We start from the raw sequence: 7,180 nt of genomic DNA, 5'->3' as shown, positions 1-7,180 counted from the left end.
TAGCAACCTTCTCTTTGAGTACAGGTACCACATTTGCCATTCTCCTGCCAACATCCCTGAGTTCAGACATCACCTCACACTGCACTTACTAATTCCATATTCAGTTCTCTCAATAATTTAAGTGGAGATGATCTCCAACCTGTGACTGAAAACATTTGTTCAGTAATGAGGTGACGTATCTTAACCTCTCCTCTGCCCTGCTCACGGTTTATATGGTCACTATTCTCTCCTTTGGGCTATTAACCTTCTTTAATACAAACCCTCAACTTTTTGGCACTTGTTTTAGTTTTCTGTGTGTGGGACAGCTTAACCAAGCTTTGGATAGTCCCTGCTGTAGCAGAAGTGCTTTGCAGATACCATATGCTGGCCTGAGCTGTGTGTAACCCTAAACATGAAACCTCAGAGAGCGAATTAGATTGTGAAATCCACAGTCTACATATATATAATCCACAGTCTTTCTATATGTACATATTTGCCAGAAAGAGATATGCTCCCCCTGGGGCATTCAGGGAGAGGATTCAGGACATGTACACTCAATATTTTCAGGCTTTGTAAGAGCCAGAATTCCCGCTTGCTTTCTCCTCCTTCCCACACTGAATAGACCCAAGAAACCAACATTTTACCAGCAGTATGTTTTACAAACGTCACTGCGCGAACCAAGTCAGAGAATCTCCTCTTCCAGAACCTCAGATCTGTTCATCTGATAGATGGGATGTGGCACATCCATGATACACAGTTGCTGCGTGTGCGTATATAAAGCTGGAAGGCAACCTCCCTGTCAGGCAGCCATGGAGCTCTGCAGAAGTGAGCAGCTGTTTTCATATAATGCCTCTGTCAATAAAGTTAAGACTTTTTTGTTCAACAGCCAGTTTCATGTGTTCAAAGATCCACATGGATTATCTTCAAAACTCTTTCGTTTCATGGGCTTCCAGGGGAGACTTAGTCATATAAACATGAGCTCATCTAAGGTAAGAGATTCCCAAGTACAGCTCTTTAAAACAGAAAGAATCATGCGACCTTGAAATCTTGTGATTCTTATAAGGTATTTTTTGCACTTGTGGTTCAAGTGTGAGCTCCCCATTTGAAACTGCCAGCTGGAGTCAGAACTGGTATAAAGCACCTTGTGCCCTTTTCAGACATCAGCACTACAGATGTTGTTCCAAAGAAATGTTCAATCTAAAGTTGAACTTGAGCCCATTTTACAAAGTAAAGTCCTCTCTGGATGTGCAGCCTCACTGGGCTCCACAGCAACGACAGCAGTTGCAAGTAGCCTGATTCAAGAGAGTGGTTTAGGAAGCAGTGGGATTATCCTAAGTGGTATCTCTACCTTTGAGTTTCATTCTGCCATTCGCACATCACACACAACTCTTGAAACAAAGCAGCAAACTTCTGCAGAGTTCAGAGAGCTGCGATTTTGCCCATGCTTGTGACCAGACTGTTTAAAAGGACTAAGACTGCAGTTCTAAGGGAGGCAGGTAAGAAAATCAAGTACTTGCAGTTTCAGGATGATTTAAACAAGGCTCATGCTCACCGGCATTTTATCAAACCCCAACTCTTTGGGTGCTCAAAGAGAAGAAGATGGTGGTGGCTCCCAGTGCCACAGAGATGGGCATCAAGAAGCACATCATACTAAGAGCTGTAGCCTGAAGACTAGAGTAAGACTGACACCAGCTAAAATGGCACTGGCTCACCGGACCAAAGAAACAGCTAAAAAGCATCAGGAAACAAGATTAACTCAGGAAACAAATGCCAGTTTTGACACGTTACCTATTGCAGAAAACCCCAAAGGACCACGTGTACCACTTTCACCAAAATGCTGTCTTTCATATGAGATAAAGCTCTTCAAAAATGACACATGGTAGAAGATGCTTCTTTGTATTGCCCTGTAAAAACCACACAACTGGAAAATGCCATTTGTGTTTCCCGTGCTGAACATGAAACCGTGCACAGATCACAGCGTGCCTTTCACAATCACATTCTAATCCAGAAAATCAAAGCTGTGCAAGTTACTTTCCCCACTGTTCATTTCAAAATCTTGCTTAAGCTTGTAATACATGCAAGCCCTGGAGGTGTGTGGAAAGATAGCTACAAAGCAGTCGCCAACAGTAATGAGCCAAACCTTGTGAAGATGTAACTTTTCAAACTGCTTTTAACCTAGTGTGTGTAAAATAGAGGTGTAGCCCTCTTTAATTGTCAGATCTATTTATATCTGGGTAGGTTACACATGGGTTTGCTTATCAGTGACAGAGATTGGCAAAGAAATGTGATAATCCATGATCTAAAAAGGGAACCAAAGCCAATCTTGACTGGCGGCTGAGAGCCCTTTTTGATCTGAAAAAGGCTTGTGGGCCTCAAGGCTGGCCTGTTTTGTCATTTATTGTAGGAAAACACAGCACCCCTCCCTACCTTGATCCTATGTTGATAGGACTATCACATACCATACTTGTAGGTAAGTAGATAACACATCACAACACATGCTAAACCTAATCATATCAGATTTGGGCTTTGTATCAAAAATGCTGCACCCCAGCTCATGCAGAGGAGTTAGACCAAGCTTTTCCAGAAAAATGGAAATTAGACAGCTGATTGATTGCAGAGGAAAATAAGAGAGCTTGTCCAGAGATTGGCCCTGCAGAGCTCTAACTACCGATTAACACCTCGGCCATCCTCTAGATCGTTGTGTGTTAATGCAGCATGAACTTTTCAGTGTCAGTTCTTGCTGTAGCTGGTGTTTTCCAGTAGCCTTCATGGCTAGTTTCAAACAGGCTGGGATTCAGCAGTTTTCTCTGTTTGCTGTTGTATCAGAAAGTCCAAAGGACTAATGAGCCAAAGAGGATTAGGGAATACTTTTAAAAAGTAGATGTCCCTGATCATCTTCAGACTTCACAAAAGACCCTTTTTTTATTTTTACTGGTGACATCTCAGAGAGAGTCACGTTTTATAACAGCTTTCCCTTCTTTTCCCCATTTTCCCAGCTAAGTACTGGGAGATGGTGAAGCATAATGGGGCTTCACTGGTACTAAGCTATGAGCAAGCTGTATCTTGTTACATTAAGAACTCTCCACTCTGTGTGATAAACTGCCATCTTCCCAGGAAAACCTCATTTTTGGTACTTTTTGCAGCTCTGTACTGGGACTTCTGCATTTTACATGAGCTTGTGCACCTGTACAAAGGTCCCATGGCACATTTATCCATGTAGTCTGCATACAACATCATGATACCGTCTTGCAATGGATAAAGCAAATTAAGGAAACTGCTAGAACATACTTGATGTAAATCAGCAGACCTCTAACGAAGTGAGCAGACCTGGGTTTGTACATGCCAGCTTTGAGATCTCTCTCTACAGCTCTGGGACAAAGGTTAGGTCTCAGACAGTTATCCTACCACTGATACTGAAACCAATGTGGATTGGCTTTCCCCCTCACAGCCTTCCCAGCTTGCTTTCTCCTGTACAGTGATCCCTGCCTCGCCTTTGGCTGTAAGCTGCATGCACGGTGGTGGTGCTCCAAGTCATCACCTGCTTCCTGCTCTCTTCCATCCCTCAGTTTAAAATTAGATCCTAACTTAATGTGGAAATATGGGCAGGGTATATAGGGTATGCAGCAAGGTCTGTCAGCGCAGATCGCAACTAAAGGTGTCTGAAAAACTTTCAATTGCCACCAAGTGAAAAAGTGGCCATTTGCAGCTAGATGTGTCTCGTTATTACACGCGTAGTCATGTGGGTCTGAGTGTAAAGGAACATATGGTGAGCGAGGGCTTGTACCATTAGAGGGTGCTGGAGTCCACACAATACTGACCTGCCTTCGGGTCCAGCCTGCTCAAGAGCTCCTCGCTGGAGACTGCCCTGTACGAGCGCAGCGCTGATAACCACGGAAAGGGAAATCACTGGGAATAAAACCCATCATAACCTTGTTTTGTCACATTTATAGCCTTGTCCAAACACCGTTCAATATATTTCTTCACACCTATTGTCTTTGTGTACTCCACGGAGACTGGAAAGCTGATCAAACACACTTACAATACAGGTTTAGATACGAAGCCACACAAAATACCACAATGTGACATTTTCTGAGTTCTTAATTTTGCACCTCAAATAACATCCTTTTAATTAGACAGTTGATATTTATCTTGTCATATATTTTAAAGGCAAAACATTAAAACAAATACCATTCTATATACATACAGCAAATCTGTCTTCCCCATCCGTCTTCCTCTCCTGCAATTATCAAGTGAATCCTGAACTTTTGTCACAGACATTTGCTATTTGACACTGGACTAACTATATTACTTGGCAGTAATTAAGTCTAGTAACCTAATAGATGGACCTTTTTCTCTTGCCTCTGCAAGGACCTTCCTCACATAACACCCTTAGAGGAGGATAGATAGGGAGAGAAACATGCTACACCCAGGGAGATGCTCCTGTGACACCTTAAATCTCTGTATCTTTTCAGCAAATGGAGCCCTTGTCCCATGTGGATACACAGTTTCTGGTTTCTACAACAGCTGTATTCTGTGATTATTTATTTAAATCTACATTTTTTACAATCAATGTTTGCTATGCTTTTCCCCCTCATGCTAATGAACTTTGAAACCAGCTAAACACACTTCTAGCCAACTTCTTATTTCCTTATTGTTTAAAACGGTGCACGGAGCTTTGAGTCCTCTGACCATGGAGAAGCTTCCCCAAAAGTCAGGGGTTTTAATTTCAGTCTATGCCACCTTTCAAGAATGAGATGCACACAATTATGTGATTCTTCAGAGTTTTGTTTGAAACCATAAAACCAAGTATGTCGGCTCAGAGATGCGCATAGAGGAGGACATTCTGGTAACCTCACCACATTCTGCAGTTTGAAGTTTTGCAAATCAGTTTACTGCGTTCTCATTGTACCTGGTGGAGATGATTCCAGAGCTGAACAGCAGCGCTGAGTGTAGGCAGGCAGCATATGCCATGTGTAATTCTTTCATTTCCTGGTAGCAGCAGTTCTTGCAGGCACAACAGCAGGGTTGTTTATTTTTTGTTCTTCATCTTCATTATTAACATTCTGTTAGATCTCTTCACTGCACCTGGCTGGTTAGTGACGGAGTATAATGGCATCTTTGCCCTGGGCTCTTGGAGATGGTGCATATGGATGGGGAAAGCAACAGATAATATGGATGCAAATTTCAAATTACTGGTTCCATCCCCAAGGCACTTAAAGAGGACAAATCTCAAGGAAATGGGGAGAACAGCAGGACTGTGCTTTTAGTTCCTACTGAAGGTATAGACTTGAAAACAGGGTTCATGGTCCTTGCAGTATTTTCCTTCACAAAATAACAGAATGTAACTTTGTTTCAGTCAGGAGTACCTGTAATCTCTTGCTGAAAGCAAGATCATCAAGAGCACTCTACCAGCCAGTGCTTGAAGAAGAGCCTGTCACTTGCACAGGATCAGGATACCAGAAACACAACAGTGATGGCCTCTCTGAAAAGTACCCATTAAGGATCACTGGCACAGAACACACACTGATTTAGACTAATCACCTCAAGGAGCAGTCTTTAATGAACTGAGGGGGAGGCACTTTCAACATTCAAGTCAATGTTCTCTTGCCTACAGAGCCACTCATATGGAAAAAGCAACTGTCTCTTCCTATTAATGTAGTTTTGTCTCCCTTACTGGAGGTTTTGCTTTTCTTTTCTCCTTCTAAATGGTTTCATACTGATAAAACCCCTGCGTATCCCACAGACCAGATCTCGTGTGGCCCCAGCAGCACACTGGTATTCAACCTCTGACAGTAAAACACAAACTGAACCTTCTGAGCTAGAAAGATTTATCAGGTTTTGCACTCAGTCAGAGTCCTCTTGAGCAGTCCTGTACATGCTCCTTCTGCTAACTGCCTCAAATCATCCACTGCATTCAAACACATGATAAATACCAGTGCCGTAGAACCTCTCAAACATACTGGTACCTCCTCCACAAACTGCCAAGAGAGGCTTTGTAAGAAAAATGAGCTTTGTTTTTAGGTGTTTTTTAAAATCAGAACCATAATAGCTGACTTGATGTCTTTTTTTGACTCTTTTCTCCACTGATGCTTACCCATCTCCTGGAGGATGCTCCAGTCTCATTCACATCTGATGTTTCTTCCAAACTTCTGAACCTGTGTCAGCCTGGTAATTAGTCTGAAGGCAGAATTAATTACATTGGATTGCTACAATGAATTCCATCATACCCTGGGAAGTCTGCTATCTGTAATCAGCTATGGAACTGTTGCTAGGAGACTGGAATTACTTTTTGGGGGAAAAAAAAATAAAAAATATGTATTTAAAATATTTGCCTTTCTGAAGTTACAAATCCAAGACATACAAAAGTTTAGTTGGTCATATGAACAATTCTTGGTGCTTTCATATCCTAGAAGTATGTTAACTCTTGCCTCAGAAAACATAAGGAAAGCCCCATAAGTAGCTACTGTATCTATCAGATATATTCCTAAAAAGAAGCATGTTATAACTGATGAATGTTTACTTCCATGATCTTTTTCCTCTGTAGCCTGAGCTGCACATACACAGAAAGCATTGCATGCACAGAAGACAATTATTAACTCTCTCAGATACAGCTTGTACCTCTGAGTTACTGATCATCCTCTGCAGCATTAAAAGTATATAACATTGACATGTAACGGACTCAGCGATGAAGCTTGTACCAACATAACTAGGATGACTGGAACAAATTTCAGCTTTTACACTCAGGTTCTTTTCTCAGTTTCCTACCTGCGCCCCATAGAAAATACTGAATAGGTCAACTTCCTCCCCTGAGCTCACCTTCCATTACTTTTAGAAGGTTTTCCTCAGCCTTAGTTGTCATTAATCCAAGTTATAATGATTTAATCCTTTAATCTCTTTTCAAAAGTCAATCACGAGCTTTCCACTACTGTTCTCTTTTCTCCATGTGCAGTCACCTCAGCAGTGACAGACAGACTCCAGCATAATTGTGGTATATGCAGGGAATCCTTTCCTAGCAGTAATCATCTAGAGATGGGTCTTCTCAACTGTTCTGAACAGACTCCGTCAGTTCACTGCATTGTTCTCTGCATGGCATTCTAATGGATAAAATGGTTAGTTTTACCATGTTTTAGAGATAATGTCCATTTTCTTCATTATTATTTTGCCTTCAATTCCAGTGTACATTTCCTTTGCTTTCATTATC

The sequence above is a fragment of the Lathamus discolor genome, chromosome 9 (genome assembly GCF_037157495.1).
Source record: "Lathamus discolor isolate bLatDis1 chromosome 9, bLatDis1.hap1, whole genome shotgun sequence".
In the NCBI taxonomy this organism is placed as follows: domain Eukaryota; kingdom Metazoa; phylum Chordata; class Aves; order Psittaciformes; family Psittacidae; genus Lathamus; species Lathamus discolor.
Note: the sequence above shows the minus strand (reverse complement) of the source record.